Below are 19453 nucleotides of genomic sequence, written 5' to 3'. Positions count from 1 at the left end.
GGGTGTGCAAAAGGTACTTCTCTCTATTATACTGCTGAGGGAAGAAAACCGGCAAGTCAATAGATTTGTTAATGGAAAAGCCAGAAAATTACCTTGAGCAAGAAAGAAGGAAGGGTCAGTACGAAGGGACACCCTATCCGTGTGGAAGATCAAGCAAGGTCTCTTGACACTCAAGGCCTGCAACTCAGATACTTCAGTAGCATTTACCTCTGCGAGAAGGATAATGTTTTCCATGACAAAAATTTTAAAATTACATGAATCAAAAGGCTCGAAAGGAGAACCTGTGAGAGACTGAAGTACCAAAGTCAAGTCCCAGGGTTCCAAGGGAGGCTTGACCGGAGGTTTAACATGTAATACTCCTATCAAAAAGGTCTTGCATTGGCGGTGTGACATAACTGAAGAATTATCAAAAGGGAGTAGTCAGGTATTGTAGGATCTTTTGAATAGGCATAGAGAAAGGGTCTAAGTTCTGATCTTTGGCCCAAATAGAGAACCTAGTCCATTTACTACAATAAACTTTCCTAGTGGAAGGTTTGTGTGAAGCCAGAAGAATTTCACCAACAGAAGATGGGATGTCAGGCAGCCTGGCAATCACTGGAATTGGAGGAACCAAGCTGTGAGCTTGAGACTGTGCAGGTTCAGATGAATCAGTCCCTGAGGACGAGATAACAGGTCTTGAGAAAGATCCAGGATCCACGGGCTGTGTCAGAGGAGGCCATAGAAATGGGAACCAGACTTGACGGGGCTAGTAGGGGGCAATGAGGATCACTTTGCTTCTCAACCTTGAGCTTTCTGGAGAAATTTTGGAATGAGGGGAAAAGGCATACAGAAGACCCATTGGCCAATCGTGTATTAGAGCATCACTCGGTGGTTCCCCCTGAGGGGGACTCTGGGCAAAGTAGATTCTACATTTGTATTTTAGGGGGAAGCGAGGCTTGCCACAGTGTTGGAAGATCCGACCCGCTCCGCTGTTACAGGGTTGAGGGACCACTCATGAGGCATCAGGATGTTCCTGCTCAGATTGTCCGCAATAAGGTTGGAACTCCCGGAAATGTGCGTTGCTATAAGGAAGCGGATCGTCCAGTACCAAATCCTCATGGCTTCCCAACACAGTGGCCAAGACCTGGTTCTGCCTTGCTTGTTGATATACCAGATGACTGACATTTTGGCTGACTGAACTGCAGTGGTCCCAGAGGGTAGGGATGCATGGAACACTTGCAATGGTAACAAAACTGCCCTCAGCTCCAAGGCATTTATGTGCAAATTGGCCTCCATGGGGAACCAGGTGCCTTGGACAGTCTTTCCCTGGAAATGCCCCCCCACCCTAACAGGGAAGCATCCATGGTCATCGTGGCCGTGGGAAGACAGAACGGTCGACACCAAAGATTCATTTTTGGCTTCATCCATCATAACATTTCTTTCTTGCAACAGTTTATAAGATGTATCATGTGGTCGAGTGGATGAGTTAGCAACGACCATTGTGCGGAAAGGAGCCACTGTAGGATTCTCATGTGCAGTCTCACCAGTGGTACTAAACATAATAGAAGCCACCATGGAGCCTAAAAGTTGCAGTACAAGATGTGCTGGTACATAGGTCTAAGGAAAAAGGTCTTGGACTTGGTGTCTTATTTTTGAAAGCCTGTGGGTGGGGGAGGGGGGATCTTGACAGGATGTTGGGTCGAAGACTGCTCCAATAAATTCCAGTGTCTTCGTTGGGGACATTTGAGATTTGTCCTTGTTGATTGTAATCCCCAAGTGGAAATAGAGACCTTGAGTCTAAGAGGATACAGACTAGGAGATTCCTGGTCGGAGCAGTAAGGAGCCAATCGTCTAGATAGGGAAATACCTGGAAGCCTTGTAGTCGAAGATGAGCTACCACAACTGCCATACATTTGGTGAACACTCTGGGTGCTGTTGAGACAGTATGGCAGTGCCCTGAACTGGTAGGGACTGTCCCCCAGCCGGAAGTAAGGAGCCAATCGTCTAGATAGGGAAATACCTGGAAGCCTTGTAGTCGAAGATGAGCTACCACAACTGCCATACATTTGGTGAACACTCCGGGTGCTGTTGAGACAGTATGGCAGTGCCCTGAACTGGTAGTGACTGTCCCCCAGCCGGAAGTGGAGAAACCTCCAGGAGCAGGGATTCATCTTTGTGGTAGTACGCGTCCTGGAGGTCTATAAAGCACATCTAGTTGTCCCTCCCTAGGAAGGGAAGAAGGGACTATACAGTGACCATCTGGAATTTTTGAGGTTTGATAAATTTGTTCAATAGGCTGAGATCCAGGATTGGTCTCCAATCCTCTGTCTTTTTTGGCACTAAAAGGAACCTAGAGTAAAACCCGGATCCTGTCTGGTCTGGTGGGACTGGTTGGATGACTTTCTTAGCCATTTCTAAGGCTGCTAATTCCCTCCGATTGGGAGGTACATCGGGGATTCGTTTGGCGGGTCTGGGAGTCAAATCGAATGGTATTTGGTAGCCTCTGGATATTCTCTGCACCCAAGCATTGGTAGTAATAAGATGCCAGACTGGTAGATGCAGAGAAAAACAACCCCTGACTGCTTCCAGAGGAAAGCACTCGGGATGCTGCTCAGGAGCGATGCTAGGGTCTGCCGGAGAAAATCTCTAGCACCCTGGTTACGCAGACCCCCTCTACCCCAAAAGGGGCATTTTCCATAAGAGTTGCCCCTTCTGTCCCAGGGGGGATTGTTCAACACGAGTGTCATGAAAAGATTCTTTAACCACATTTTTCTTCCTTTCCGATTCCTGGAGTAGGACCTCTGGGGGTTGGAAAAGCATATGCCCACAGCAGACTAGGTCTTTCCATCTTTCCCACCAAAGTGCAAATGTGTCGCGTACTTTGGGTCCAAAAAAGGCAGATAAGTCGACAGGTACATTGACAAAGGAAGATTTAAATGGGTTTGCAAAGTCACACAACTGCATCCAAGCATTATGTTGCATGACAATGCCTGATGCTGCAGCTCAAGCTCTCCCCTCGGTGGAATGAGATATCAACGCATCAAGGAGTTCCAGATGGATTCAAGGGTAGCTAGCTGTGAGGTGACAGTATCACACACCTCATCAAGCAGTACCCCCACCAAAGAGGAAGACATTTTGGAAATTAGGTCTCTTTGGAGGTGAGAGAAGTGTGCCAGATAGTTAGGTCTGCTTCCCTAGTCTGTCCATGGTCCGTGACACTCTGTTTGGAGGATAGACAGTGGAACTATCTTCTGCCAGTTCCTCTTGGTGGTTGCCGCCACAACCATAGAATATAGTGTCAATTGCTTGGACCAGTGGGGCTGGTCTTCGGGTGTAGATAAAATTTTGTCTGGCCTCCGAGGGACAGGTTCTACGTTGTCCGGGGCCTGGGACAGGTTCTACGTTGTCCGGGGCCTTCCAGGCACGCAGCACAATGAGTTTAACAAGGTCATCTGCCAGTGGAGTCACCCAGGAAGTAGATGGACGGGCACAGAAGGCCTGCAGGAACACCAATTCCTCAGAAGAAGGGTTAGAGGACTTCCAGTATCCCCACTGCTTGAGGATTGAGAATGGTCTGCGAATGAGACGTAGTCTGGGGGAAACCTTCTTCTTGGGTAGCTCCCCAGTGGGATCTTCCGGAGAAGGGGTTCCCTTCAAAGAGGGTTCTTGCGACACCCATGTCCGGGGTCCCAAAATAGAGGGTTGGGAGAGGTGCATGCTGGAGGAGGGTTCTGATACTGATGTCATTGGTGCTGACTGCGAGCCTTCAGGAGTGAAGGACCCTCTCCACCACCTAGACAGAAGGCCCACCCAAGCAGGGATGGGAGCCCAGAACTGAGAGGGACAACCTCGGAACCTGGGTCACACCTCACCCTGAGGAGCCCACCTCCAGGCAAGGAGCTCCAGTAGCCCACCTCCAGGCAAGGAGCTCCAAGAGAACTGGAAGATATTAGAGCCGTGGACACAGATGGTGCCGGGCTAGGTACCAAGGTACGTATGGTCCAAGCACTGCTCCAAGAGAGTTATCTGCTCTGCAGCAAGGGTGGATGGTGATGACAGGGGAAACACTGCTGTCAGAGCCGAGGCAGTATGCACCAGAGTGGACATTACATTGGTACCGAGATCTCCGGGATCTGGGCAGAGGCTGGAGGATACACAGGGGAAGATGTAGGAAAAGATTCCGAGCCAAGGGGGACGGAAGGTCTAGCTGGAATGGGCAATCCCCTAGCTGTCAGAAACTGGTCCACAACACGCACTAGATCTAAATTTAGAAAAACTCTTAGTGGATCTAAAGGAGGCTGCTGAAGGAGAATTCGGTCTTTCTAGAAAGGGGCTAAACCTCTGCCCCAAAAAAATGGTTGTAAGTTGGAGAGTATCTTGTCCTTGGCAGGTATTCAAGTTTTGGAGCTGAAGAAACAGTTGGCACCATGGCCGGGGATGGTGCCGAAGCTGGTACAGTCATCGGAGCCAATGCTGAATCCAAGGATGGCACTGAAGTCAGTGGTGCCGAGGTTGGAACCAAAACAGGGGTGAATAACATGGACGGCACCGAGGGAGAAGACACAGAGCCTGGTGCTGAAGAGGTCTGCGCTGAGGGCACCAGTGAAGCACAGAGCCGACTCTGCTCCCTAACTGATGGGGATGTAGAAATGGAGTGACACTGTTTTTCCTAATGTTTTTTGGTCTTTTGGGGGGGGGGTGAGACCTCCGACCCAGATAGAGCCCCTGAAAAAGGTGTAGAGTAAAACTTGAGAAGTTTATTTTTATGTTCTGCTAGTGTACGATTACAAAGGCTAGCACACATGTCACAGTCAGCTTTAATATGATCCACGCCCAAACAGTACACAAACATGTGTATCTGAGTTAAGCATCTTATGTCCACACTTGTCACACCGTTTAAACCCCAACTTAGCTTTGTCTGACATAGTAAGGCAACAAGGCTATCCTATAGAAAAAACAAAATAAGGGAGAGAATACCAGAGATGGCATTTAAAAAGAGAGGGACAGTACCAATAATGGTAGAAATTAAATTGCCAAGGTAAATGATATGGAATAGAATTAGGTTATAGGCAACAGTGAGAAAAGGCTAACTTGACTAAAAAATAAACACAAGAGAAACTGTCTTAAAAATAGCAATTTTCTACTTAGCTTTGAGAGAGATGGCTAGCACGTCTGACTAGGAATGCGGCAGACGAGATCTGAAGTAACTAGGAGAGGGGCATTACGGGTAGGTCTTTGCTGAGAGTTTTTGGCTGCAGTGAGCTTGGAAACGGCCATATCGGTTCTGAGGACGGAACGGAGGCCCTATTTGTAATGAATAAACAAAAGATTTGCAACATCAGATATGGTGTTACATACAGAACTGCAAAAATGTAACAGTGCACTCTGCTGTAGGAAAACTGTCAAGTCAAGCACTGTGTACTTGTCTGATCACAAAATCCAGAGCCGAGATGTCTGGATGAAGGAATTCTTGCTTTGGTTTTGAGACTCGAGTTAATTGCTACGATTTGCATGTATACTGTCTTTTATACCTGTAGCTTCCTGACCAGGTGCAAGATCAAAGCAACGTAAATGTAGAGTTTCTGTTAGCCTGGGATAAATAATGTCATCTGAAATGAGTCCGTGGTATTGTGTTATCAATTAAGGACAGAGGGACTCTGAGCATTTTGCATTTGTCTCAACATCCAACATCACCAGCACTCTGCCTATGCTCTATACGTAATTTATTTTAGAACTGTGTTCTCTCTTAGATATAGCTAGGAAATAGAAAGATTAGATTAGTGTTTTTTTCTGTATTGATGTCAGAACTTTTCTACTGTATTATTTTAAGCATTTCTTTGTGATCTCTGAACTCTTGACTAGCACTGTGTAGTAAGAAGTATTATCTTGAGTTTTTATTATTTACTAAATATTTTAAACCTTTCAACAGTGGCTGTTTTGTGTAGAAATAATTTAAGCTCTAGAGTACATTGCATGTATATAGTGATACTGTCCAAGCCACTTCAATAAGCTTTGCTGTTAAGTCACACTTACCATTTGGATAATAATATTGCACAGTAATAATTGGACACCCTTTGTTCAGGGCCTTTTTAGTAGATGAAATAGTAGTGGGTGGTGGCAGTGGGTGGTGGCAGTTATTTCTACCGTATAGTCTGAGTAAAAGGGGCACAGCTGGAGAACCTGTGCCAGCCTTCCCCAGGAGCAACTGTGTGGTTGTATACAACTCATCTCAAAATTGTGTGCGTCAGCTACTTGGACAGGAACACAAAGCACTGGTTGGACAGAGAGGGTGATGGAGGTTTTAGCTTGCCCACTAGGCGGAGATCTGGACCCTATAGCTGTGCCAGTGGGGGGTCTTATTGGGAATCTGGAAAGAAAGGGAGAAACCAGCCCTAGACTGACAGTGGTCTCAGTGTGCTCTTAAGGGAAATTATACTTTACTGTGTGTGTTATTTCTTCTCCTTCCCTATGTGGATACCCCCTCACTGGTGTTGAGGATTGAGGCTCCATGACTGCTGGGCCAGTGCACGGGCGTCACAGGAGCTTGGAGTTTACAGCGTTAAGAAAGATGCTATTGAACTGTAGAACAGCATCTTCAAGAGGAAGATTGTGAAGGAAGGACCAGTTAATATTGGAAAGTATATGATTACAGGTGTCAGCAATGAAATTAGTTTGCGACAGTCTTTGTAGAGATGGGATTTGGCCCCTTGGAGGGAGTATTGCTGGACAGAGGTAGGGAGGTGGTCACTTAGGGAGTCCGGTAGAGTGGAGGAATTATGGTAGAGGTTAGGGTGAAGGATGAAGATCGAAAGTGTAGTGCTAGTATCAGCGTGTAAATTTAGGAGAACCCAAAAAGGTTAATGCTGGCATTTAGGTAGTCAGAGGACACAGAATTCCAGGTCAGTGTTAACATCTCCCAGTATTATTGTTTCATAGGAGATTGTATTAGAGATCCAGGTTTGAAAATGTTCAAGGATAGAGATGGGAGTATATCGACAGATGCTATGGCGATATTCTTGTGATTTGCAGTTTAATACGAGGACTTCAGCTGGGTGAAAGTTGGGTGGGGAGAAAGATAGTGATTGAGGTCATCTGAGTAAAGTAGTGCTACACCTCCACCTTTTCCCATGGGTCTATTCTGGCAAAAGATATTATAGCCTGGGGGTAAGATCTCGTTATCAGATATATTTATTTTTACTTACGAGGAACGTCAGATTGAGCCCCCCCCCCAAAAAAGGGGGGATTTCGGGGAGTAGAAAAGGATCAAAAATAGGGAGGCGAGTTAGAGGTGGGAGGCTTCCACTGGAGGTAGACTGCAAAAGTGAAAGCAGATATTTAGAAGGATAGGAAGAAAAAAAAAAAAGGGGGGGGGGGCTGAATACTGACAAAAACAGTTACTATGGTACAGATTAAATAAGACAGACAGTTATATCTAGAAAGAGGTTAGCCTAAGGAAGAAAAAATACATAAAATAGCAAGTAATATAGAAGGAAAAGGGTGTTAGTCAAATACTTAAAAAATACTAAAGTGAACACAGAGTACATTCAGCAGCAGTTTGAGAAACACAAGAAAAGCAAAGCAATGCTATGATAAAACCAATCGTTGGAAACTACAGGTGCAAAAACAGCAGAGCTGTAAACTGCAACTGTAGATAAATTAGGATAATACTGAACGACACAACAGCTGTGTGTGAAGTATAAACAATAACACTTGTATATGAAGGCAAACATGCTTAGCACCACAGACAAGTGCACGGCAAGTCAATTGTCCAAAACAGAGTGCAGTGGTCATTACAAATATGAACAATACTTAAAAAAAATATAAAAAAAAAGTACATAGAGCAGCTATAGGTACAGTGAACAAACTAGGACTACTTGCAAAAAGTTTAGCTGAAAGACATTATTTACAAGGCAAGTTAATGGTATGCCTAAAGAAAAAATGCTTAGAATCAGTTGGTATTCATGCTAGCACATCAACAGGAGCAGGAAAGGAGAGCAAGGTAACTTGCAGTGGAAAAAGCGCAGTACACTGGTAGGGAAAGTTACATGCCACAAGGCATTATGAGAGAGAGTAAAACAGAAAGAGTATAGAGTGCTACAGTGAAAAAGATGGCACAGGAGTTCTAGTAGGGAGAGTTAGGCTCTAAAGATCATTGTGGGAAAGTAAAACATGAAGCACAGCGAAGGAGGAGTGCAGCAAGGACTACATGTGGTCGTATACCTTTTTTGCCAGACCGACTGACAGTTGACGGCAAGAGAAATAACAGTCAGCAAGCAGAACTGCAGGTAGTGTATCAAATTGAAAAGTTTAAGAATACAGGAGTTAGCTTAGTGCAGTAGAGCAAAGGAAAAAGAAAAAAAAGTTAGGAGGCAACCGACAAGCTATGAGTGGGAACAGTAGGTAAAGCAGAAAAATTAGGGTAACACACATGGGGAGAGGTAGTACTAACAGAAGGGGGTGAATGTTAAGTACTGGCCGAGTGATATGCTGGCAGCATATTCCCCAATGCAGATAGCAGAGTGACAGAAATTATACTATTTCTGGTTGGTCTGGTTCACAGTTGTGTGGACGTATGATGCAGCGCTGCATGGCTTTTGTTTGGCTTTGTGGTTCAAACCTGGGTTAATAACCATTAACCTTCTTCTGTTATCTTTTAATCAGATAACATTCTTCATCAATGATACAACCCCATGTAATACTCAGCAGCTATCAGGTGTGTATCTATGATTCACACAGTTTACTGGTACTAGTCTTCTACAGACATGACAATTTCCAAATAAGTATTACCACTTTTACACGAGATGCAATATAAAAAATTTACAATAAAACTCTCCTTCAGGTTTTCACTCTCACAGTGTGTCTTCAACTTGCTAAAACAGTGACAAAAACCCAAATTCAGTGCAATATTAACGTATCTTTGATAATAGGCAGAAACTTCTTGTTAAATAAGTTTCCCAGCATGTTTAAGTTATATGTTTACTCTTTCCAGAGTTTAGGATATATGCTACACTTTCTTCACACAGTCATGACCAATTCATTCCTACTGACCTCATTCTCAGTGTCTTGCAAATTTTGTTATGGACGACTTCTTAGACTTTACACCCCCTCCCCCATTTTCCTTGCATCGTTCCTGAACTAAAAACAGACTGATGCATTTTCCTGTTTTAAACCTACTACATGGACTTCCTCAGTTCCCTTTGCTACTCAGCTACTGTAGACCCTGTTGCCCATTCAGGATTACATTTCTAGTTATGTCACATGCGGTCATGGAAGGTAAATTAACGTTCAGACATGGTCTTTTTCTGCAGTATATAGTTCTGATATGGGATATTCCTGCAAGTCTGTCAATGCTTCCGTTTTCCTTCTTGTCTCTACAAGGCTGCTTGAATTGGCAGATTTTAGATTTAACCCAACATTGGTGACAGCCATAACATATTTCTGTTCAAGTTCCTGCTCGAGTTTGTGATATTAATAGAGTGTGTTACAATATAGTTATTCATCTTAATAGTGTAATCTAGTATTAGATGTTATTTTAACTATACTGTACTTTATTTTACCTGGCTTTTGGTCTGGGCTGTGGCAAAAAAAAGAAGATCCACTCAGGAAAAACCTATCTTTTCTAACAAGCAAACAAAAAAATACCAACCACATTTAAAAAAAAAAGTGTTAATACTATTGCATAAAGCAATATGAAAAACAAACCATCTACATTTTTAAACCTAAAGCACGAAATGTACAGCATAACTATCAAATATTAGGCATCTAAAGCACTAAGTCACTCTCAAATACAAATTACCTATGGTATTATTGCAATGCTAAAATTTCACAGTACTTTTACAACAGGGAATTCCATTCCACAGCACATGTTAAATATCATGGAGCAATATTAAATGATAATCACAAAAGGCAATCACTGAATGTTTAAGTTTCCAAGCAGTTACAAAAACTGTTACGAGGCCAAAGACAAATTTTCACTTTTATAGTTTTATTTCAAGATGGCATATAAATGATATAAACAGAAGTACTACATAAAATTAATATTATAAACCGATTCCAAACACCAAAGTATAAAACCAAGATTAATCCATTTGTTGATGACATGAACATCAATATGAAGGTAACAGGTAGGTGGGCCAGTATCCAGATACACTTCCTGAAACTTTTAGCATGGATAAACAAGTGCATTTTCAGGGATGCACCATAGCAGAGAAAACCTACAGGCCTGAAACGAACCATGGTAAAGCAAGTATATGGAACAGATTCCAGTATAAACAGGTCTACAACCTATGCAACCCAGGACTGACAAGCAACTCTGGTGCTGAAACAGCCAGCCAGAAGGGGTGGTCGTCAGGGTCAGATATCAGTTTACCAATTCATATTAACAAATGAATACACAAAAGGATGACATATGATTAAGACCCACATAATTCTTGTGTGCAAGAGGAAACAATGAAGTTGAGAATTTTAGAGGGACTGCAGAAATTAAAAAAACGATGATCCACACTGACTTAAGGAAACACTATTAACAGTGTGTGTGGATGGAGAGGTCCAGAAATTTTTTGCCATTGGAACAATAAAAAGTGTATATTTACAGAAAGAATCAAGGATCATGAGAAAACGTAAGAAAGGCCGATATGTGGGTATGCCAGGCCAATTGCAAAGGGGACAGCTGAAATATTTAGGGAGGACAGTTGAGCATGTGCAGACTTCTGTGGGCATTTTTATTTCCAGTTATGCAAATAGTTTCCAAAAAGAATACAAACATCAGGCAATCAGTTTGATAACCTAGATGCATCATAAAAAAGACAAGCGGTTGCCATACTAGGAGCAAAGCCAGCAGTGTGATAAGATGATGTTAACATGCATGCACATTGCATCTGTATAAACCTCAATTCTCATTAAGTAAGCCATAAAAGCCAAGGGTGCAACAGCCCATTGATCAAGCATTGTGCAAGCACACATGTAAAAAAACCCAAGCTAGCTCACCCTCCTCTCCTGCAGTGCCATGATTCTTAGTTCTCTCCCATGCAGAGTCAAAATTCTCTCCCCATGGCACCCTTACAAATTAATGACCTCTCAATAACTGTAAAATCATGCTGTGCAGCACCATAAAAGGAAGGCTACCACTGTTATCACCCTCCCTAAATCACATCCCCCAGCACAACTCAAACAAGTCACAGATGTAATCTGCAAAAAGTACAGTTTGATATTTGGTGTCATTAGGCAAACTATCATACTAACCCCTAGTATATACCCTTACCACAAGGAACATCCAAGCAAATGGACGTTTGAATCTTATTTGCTGCAGGCCTTTCACTCAATAGCTCTATTTCTATATTATTCAGAGTACCAAAGCTAAACAGTGTACTAGTATCAAGTTTCTGAAATCCTATAAAAAGGCAGTTTTTATAATGTTAGTCTCTTCCTGTTCCCGCAACATGCTAAAATATCCATTATACAATGCCTCCCTTAAAAACGTGCACGCTGATTGGCCAGCCCAACCAGCGTGCCCGTTGTAAATCCCTCAATATACTAATGGAAAAAGGTCCGGTCACCCGGACTTTTTCCGTTAGTATAGAACACTGTCTCGCTATGTTAAAAGAGTTTAACATAGCGACAGGTTTAAAAAAAACAACGGAGATCTCCGTTGCTTTTTTTAAAGCTGTCTCGCTATGTTAAACTCCTTTAACATGCGACACAGTGTGTAAAAAGCAACGGAGATCTTGCGATCTCCGTTGCTTTATTTTTAAGCTGTCTCGCTATATTAAATGGGTTTAACATAGCGAGACAGCTTTAAAATAAGCAACGGAGATATCCGTTGCTTATTTTAAAGCCGTCTCGCTAAGTTAAACCCATTTAACATAGCGAGACAGGAAAAAAAAGCAACGGAGATCTTGCGTTCTCCGTTGCTTTTGCCCACAGCTCTGATGTACTGCACAGGCGCGCGGTACATCAGAACTGTCGCAGAATACCAGACAGCTGCGGAAGGGCAGTAAACAGGCATTATACAATGCCATTATTTAAGAAAAGTAATTATTTCTTTTCTTAAATAATGTCATTAATATAATAATAACCACTTCTGGGTGTGGGTAATGCTGGATTTACCCACGGTTGGCCTTGTTTGGTCCTCGGGCCACCGGGACCAAACCACGCCAACCGTGGGTAAATCCAGCATTACCCACACCCAGGCGTGGGTTATTGCTATATTATTTGCCACTTACACAGGTATAAGTAAAGTTAAAAACAAGTTTTCCCATTCCACAAGTATCCAAATTCTAAAATACTTCTTTAAACATCCACAAGTTACTCTGGCATAATGCTACTTTGCAGATATGTCTTACGCTGAGTAACTCACTCCAATATGCTTTGCTTGATCCAACAAAACCTAAAGAAGCACATAATATTATTTTATAGGTCTTGTCTGCTTGTGATGTGTGGAAAAAATGTACACAATCTTCTGCAATGATTATATATTTGGCTTCCAAACCTAGTACAGTATGTACAAGGTTAATGAGGCCTGTTGAGATTCACCTTAGAATTTTTAGAAATTACCACTAAACTAACATTTTTTAAACAAATCATGGAAGAAGAGTAGTGTTTAGGAATACTGTGGATGCAAGACAATTCTTGAAACTATTAACTTATCAGCTGGGCATCTGTTACAGAGGAAGGTAGAACCAAGATGAAGGAAACAGATTAAGAAAATGTGGAAGTCAGCAGAGCAAAGAACACAAGGCAGAGTGAATTTACAACAGGAAGGTCATGCCCGAGAAATTCAATATAGTTGGCGAAGAGAGCAATAGAATTAAATTCTGCATTTAAATTTAGAAGAATCTGGATATTTCACCTCGGAGCCTCCTCGGGGACAGCTACAGAGAAATTACATTTGACACTTTACAGCATTCACCTTCCACCAAAAAGTTACTTGTAATTCTCAAGTTAATGTTACTTACTGGCAGAAACAAAACAGGGCTGGAGAAGTACTGACAAAACGCAAACTTGCCTCCCTTCTTAAAGGTGTAGTGCATCAACGAAAGGCAGTACTGCAATACTTAAAAATACGTACAAAGAACTGCCTTGAGTTAAGCTGTTACTGTAGTGAATTCACTAATCAACTTTAGGTCATGAGTTTTTTGGGACATGAGGAGTGATTTTGTTTAATAAACACTTTCTAGAAACACTAGTTAATACTACATCAGCATTTGGTAAACTGAAAACATTAGTAACTTGGCAGAAAATAAATGCATACTACTACTAAATCAAACAAAGAAATTGGTTTACAGTCCTTTACACAAATAAATAACCTAGTGAAAATCTATAAAGGGCTTGAGGAAATACTCTGTTACTCTTATAAGAACAAAAATTTGAATATATGCATTAATTTCCAGAACATGGATTTTATTTCATAGAAAAAAAAGATGAATAAAAAACCCTGCCTTAAAAGTTATGCAGCAGTTAATGTCTTTACAAGACTCTGGTGTAAAGAAGAGGCTTACAACTGGAAAGAAATGGGAATTAATCAACACCATGAAGAGAACTTAGAAAGAATTAACATACTGCATTAAGCGAAAGAGTGCAGTGCAGCAGCGACACTCAGGATTCGACTGATTTCACAGATATGTGGAGTATTCCTGCTGCCCAAGGCAGTCAAGCATCATATGTAAATGATGCAAGAGCAACATTAAATAAGAAAAAAAAGGAGGGCAAACAATATGCAACAGAAAAAACAGGCATGAGCAACCAGTTTGTACACAGTCATTTCTTGGGGAGAAACAGACTTTGCTAAAATGACAGGAGCATCTATATTAAAATGAACAGCATATGTTTGGGGGTGTTCTCACATCTAGCTGTCACTAACCTCCCTGATGAAATCAGACCACACTGACCTACAAGCACTTCCACAATGGGGTCAGTTCACACTATCATGTGGAAGCAGATGCCATACGTTAGCTTGCAGAATCTTATGAGATGTGTGGAATATTTATCCATGTGGCGACAAATTAGGAGTTTTGCAGGGATCTGCCTCACAAATCCTATACCAGCATGCAGAGGAGCTAATGTGGTCCGCATGGACCACAGAGGAGAGAAACAGCACTATGCAGGCATCCTGTGAAATATTACATTTACCCATAGTTCTGAGGACCACAGACTGCACTCACATTATCATCAAGGACTAGTGTGGGTCATATGGCTTCAGGAATTTAAAAAAAAAAAAAAAAAAAAAAACAACTTTCCAAGCTGTGAGGCTGCTGATCATTTAGGCACTTCCCACATTTGGCACACATCCAACCCACACCAGTAATTTCTGCAAGGCAATCTTCCACAGAGGTATCTACCTAGTAAGTGCACATGTGCACGTAAAAGCAGCAAGTATTTTGACTGTAAACCACTCAAAAAGCTGCCTTCTGCTGTGCACTACATGTAATGCTAATGTAAGAGCTACAGCTCAAGATATCTATATGCAATCTTCCAAGCATAGCAAACAGGTCATGCAATATCATGCATACACAAGCCCACAGCATTGTTAAGCATGTATTTAGAGTGTTGAAAGACAGCTTCCATTGCATAGATACTTCTGGTGGTGTGTTGCAGTATGCTCCAGAGGCTTGCAGCAAGGTATCTGTCATATGTGCCATGTTACAGAACATGGTTTTACACTAACAGCTACGCCTGAGGTTTACCAATGGAGTACCAGATAAAGCAGCAATGCATGAAGTGAAGAGCTGTTAAAGAACCAACTGCAAGATTGTGGCATTGGCAAAAAGGTAGAATCTGATCCACAACTAATGGGCTAAAAAAAAAAAAAAGAGAAAATCTAGAATAAAACTGAAACATGCTATACTACATGCAGGGTATGCAGCAGAGTGCACTGACTTGATCATGCTGTGTACCAGACATTACCTAACTCACATTATACAAAGGTGAGGGCAGGACAGAGTTGCTTTCTCTTGCACGTGGGATGAGGCACAATGATAGGGATCACCAATGGTTACACAGGCAGTAAAGGGGGGACTAAGAGATGGAAATGTTACTGTGGTACAGAGCTAAGTATACTGTGCAGTGATAGGGTGGAGCTTCCCCAAGAGGCACATGGGGCCACACAGTACTACTGCAGATGGACACAGGTACTACATACAGTGGAGCAATGAGGGATGTTGACAGATGCAGTATGCCTACAAGTGGGTAGGATATAAACTGCAAATAGACACAGCTACATGGCTTTCCCACTGAATGATACCATCATCACTAAACTACCAAGCAAGGAGGATTTAGAGGCACATTACCGTTACTGCTTTGACACACAATGCATAAGACTGCACAGAGGCTACATCTGCAAGACTGAACCAGTCATGCCCCTGCGGCTCACCACAAGTAGGTGGCCACAGTAAAGTGACACTGACTTCTAGTAAACTGCCCAGTGGGATGTACTCATGCTAGTGTCAGAGGAGTGGTAGCTATGTGGATAGCAACAGCCATAGTAACCAGTATCACTATACCTCAAAGTGACTGCAAAAGCCTCAGGGTGGGCCTGTTATGCTACTAGCATCAGCCATGCTCTGTGCTATTAAGCTTGACCCCACAGTTTTAGCAATGAGAAGGTAGACACTGAAACAGATCATTAGGGTTTGGGACTGTCACATATGTAGCATGTTGCTGCTATACAAAAAGCATGCACACATATATCTTGGGCTGCAGGGTATGCGGATGCCACCCCTTACACACCTGCACAACAGATAGCACCTGCACAACAGATAGCAGTCTGCAGGATATCATGCATAATGGCAGGGCTTTGAGTTAAGTCCATGTAGAACCCATTGTATCCTTTTGGTAAGCTATCGGGGCATTACATTTAATGAATGGCCTAACTTGAGTAAAGGGGGCAATGACATCCCATAGATCTAGGCACAATCCCTTTGTTTATAAGCTGTGCAATACAGAAGAATGTTCTTACAAAGATAGACACATGTTGATCAACTCAGATGAATGTCCTGCATAAGTTCCCAAATAACCAAGTAATTTGGGGATTCAACGACTGCTACTGGCTTGCAGTCACCTGCAGTCGTGGTCAGCCAGAAACATTTGGTAGTGATTTTTACTCCAGAAATGTAGATGTCAAACAGGGGTCTCGGCACAGATCACTAGAGGACTCCACCGACTAGTCTTGGCTTTGTATTAGAACATTACCCCCACCATGATTTTCGTGCAGGAATGGGCGTGGCCTACATGATTGACAGGGAAAGCCCGTGTGACATTGCATGGAAAACACGACTGAGTGATAAGCCATGCAGATTATCCACAGACATGGCAAATATTCATCGTTTCACACAATATGAACATGAAGTAATTTACAGTGGCACACTTTGCAAGTGTAATTCCTACTCTACAGTTAGTGTGAAACCACAGAGGAAAAGAATATGTGGAGGATGAAAAACGCAATTTTCAAGTAACTGCAACAGTGAATTATTTCAAAAAACACCAAAACCTGAACCATAACCCCTGCACTCCCCCGTCTTTTGCGCAGTAATTGCTTTGGCAGGGGGGGCAAGCCCCCCTGCACCACCCACCTTTCTGTAAACATAGTTCTTGAGATAAAGCAACAAGCAATAATCTAATGCAGTGGGACAATAAATACATTAAATAAATGCAATAAGAAAGACCTCCCAAAAAGGTCGCACCCCACAGCTTTACAGAACTGTAATTTTAAGTTTGTGTAATAGTTTGCATACATGCAGCATATTATGTGTTTGCACCCCTCACCCTTCAGAGAATTGTAATTTTTTAAGTGTAGTAGTGCAGCATTTTTTCTGTGTTTGAATAGGTAATGGAATACATCAAAGCTTTTGATCACTGGAAATTGGACTGCTGTCGTGTCACAATCCTGGTACCACTTAAGGGTTTTGTGTCTTTCAGCTTTTCCCGGTTAGGGGTCACCACAGCGGAACTCCAGTCCGCTAATGATTGGTAGTGGATTTTTACATACCGGGTTACCAGCCATGACCAGTTAAGGGTGAAAACGTTTTTATTGAAATAATTGCAATGCTTTGTATATTCATTTTGCTCTTTTTTTTTTTAATTTCTCCAAGTCTTTTGGGTTTCTAATACCATGACGGGAATGGACCCCATTCCTAAGTCAAAGCATGACTAAAGTTCATGAAATTAGTATTGTTTCACTCTTTGAAACATTTTTCTTCATTCTGCAGATGATGATCTTCCAATGTTTATTCAAAGCACTTTAAACGTTATGTTCAGAGTACTGGGGGGTCCTTGCTACTGCACATGTGGTGGGGTAATGTTCCAATACAAAACCTTAACCTCTTTGTGGAAGTAACTTCCTCTAGTTTATCTGCATCCTATATGTGAGCCAGATGGCAATCCAGCAGGTGGCAGAGTTAATTCCCAGTTTATTTAGCTTTTCTACTATACCTCAGTGGGGAATCGTGTTAAAAGCTTTAGTATGTGGCATGTACCATTTTGCCTTTATTCACTGCTTGGTGACCCTTTCAAAAAAAATTCACCAGGTTGAGTAAGCATAACCTGGCCCTGACGAATCCAATCCGTGACATCCAATATCGTGGAGTGGATTGTACGAGGAAAAAGTTAACGCCTTGCCAGCATTTATTTTGGTCCTCTTCCCCTGTATACAAAAGCTCAACATTCTTTTAAGATAGCGTGTAAGGAACCCTTGCAGACTAGGGAACTTCTTCAGAATGAAAGCAGCAAGGCTAGGGGTGAACCTCTATACTACATTTATTAATACAATACAAATAGTTATACAATAACTTTTAGTAAAAATAGTGAGACAACTACAGGACAGCAGAGACATGTCCCACGACAAGTATGCTTTCATTCTACTCAATTTTCATGCACCAGCTTTTACTTTAATGTTTTTCAAAACAATGTACTGCAAACCATACTGCGTGAGACTAGAGAAAACACTTGTGAACCTGTCATTATACTTGAAGGGAAAACGAGTCCACCCGGATACCCGCAACGTTACAGTACCATAAAAAACAAAACTATCCATCATACTATAACTTAAGGTACCGTAATGCTCCAACTTAAAAACGCAGCGCGAAGCAAATACCATCATTTGATAGACATGAATAAATCAAATCACAAAGACAGCAAGCTATTACAGTCGCAATACGTCACGCTCTTGTAAAATATACCAACGCTAACAGCGAAAATTGCAAAAAATAAGTACAGCTAGCTTACCTACAAAGCAGAAACAACATCCTCTGTTGTTAGGCACCACCACCACTAATTAGTTACAGGGAGTCGGCATATTTACCCAGCAGCCCTTAGTTGTCCAGCCTTATTCCAATTGGCTAGTTCAGCGTACTAGGATATTGGTGGAAACAGTTACACCTAAAAAGGGCTCTCCTGTAGATAATTATGCTAGGACAGGTAGCGTTGCCTAGAATATTTTGCCACACATTTTGATATTCTTTGTTGGGGTTGTACCGTGGAGAAATTATGATGGCAAATTTTAAAAGTTACATGCTAAAGGATGGGATCTTGTATATGGACAAAATGTGAGCTACAGCATGCCGAACTTTAAAAAAAAAGAAAGTTTAAGTTATGTATTTCATTTATGAGATCTACGCAGAAACGTTAATACAGTCGTTTTACACATACTGGATACGGAAGGGAGAGAGCATAGCTCTCACCCGTCCCTGATTTTGGTTTTATTTTTGTCCTACCCATTAAAATGTATGATTTTGTGGTAAATAACTGAGGATTTCAGTCATTCAGTAATAATGGGCAGTGAAACTTCATGCTGACGCAAAATATGTTGCTGACTTGCTGTGTTAATTCTAACTACATACAAGACATAATTATCCATGGTTTGGGAACTTTGTCAATGATTATTTTTGGCTTTGTATCTGATTATTCGATAAGGAAGTCAAGAGCTACGGTGGTGGTGGGGGGGGGGGGGGGTGTATCAGACGGTGTTCATGCGTACAGTATTCCAGGTGCAAGAAAAATGAAATGTGACTATTTTAAGTGCATTTATCATATGCACTAAGGGGCTGCGGTGGTGCAACGGTTACCGTTGTCGTCTCACAACAAGACACTCTCCCGTTCGATTCTCGGCTGAAGCACCTTCTGTGCGGAGTCTGCATGTCCTCTCCGTGGTCGAGTGACGTTAAAGTCAAAGACATGCAGGTAGGTGCGTGCGTGAATGGGCTTGCCTTCTTTGAAGGTTGGGCGTCGGGCTGGCAACTCCGCACCATAAACAATCCACCACCAATCATTAGCGGACGGGAGTTCCGCTGTGACGACCCCTAACTGGGAAAAGCCGAAAGACTAACGGATTGTTGTTCTCGTAATCTAGACCAATCTTTATATGATTCCCACAACTGTAAATGTATTATCTTCTGTATAATAGCTAACTAATATTTAGGTTAGCTGAAGGACTTTAGCTTTTTTGGCATGTCTTTCAAAACTATTTCTTTTAGTTCTTGCAAAT

At 42.2% G+C, this 19453-nt stretch overlaps 1 protein-coding gene across 3 annotated transcripts in view; it reads right to left on the bottom strand.

Moving 5' to 3' along the window:
• The window catches only part of EOGT (EGF domain specific O-linked N-acetylglucosamine transferase), an 859464-nt gene extending 841173 nt beyond the window's left edge, over positions 1-18291 (bottom strand). For all 3 annotated transcript variants that reach the window (XM_044077905.1, XM_044077906.1, XM_044077907.1), the window contains exon 1: positions 18196-18291. The gene's annotated coding sequence lies outside the window, so the exon portion shown is untranslated. The remainder of the gene's footprint in view (positions 1-18195) is intronic.
• Between the last annotated feature and the right edge of the window lie 1162 nt (positions 18292-19453).

This window comes from Protopterus annectens, chromosome 7.part0 (assembly GCF_019279795.1).
Source record: "Protopterus annectens isolate FY-2018-M chromosome 7.part0, PAN1.0, whole genome shotgun sequence".
Taxonomy (NCBI): Eukaryota; Metazoa; Chordata; order Ceratodontiformes; family Protopteridae; genus Protopterus; species Protopterus annectens.
This window is presented reverse-complemented; position numbering and strand designations above follow the sequence as displayed.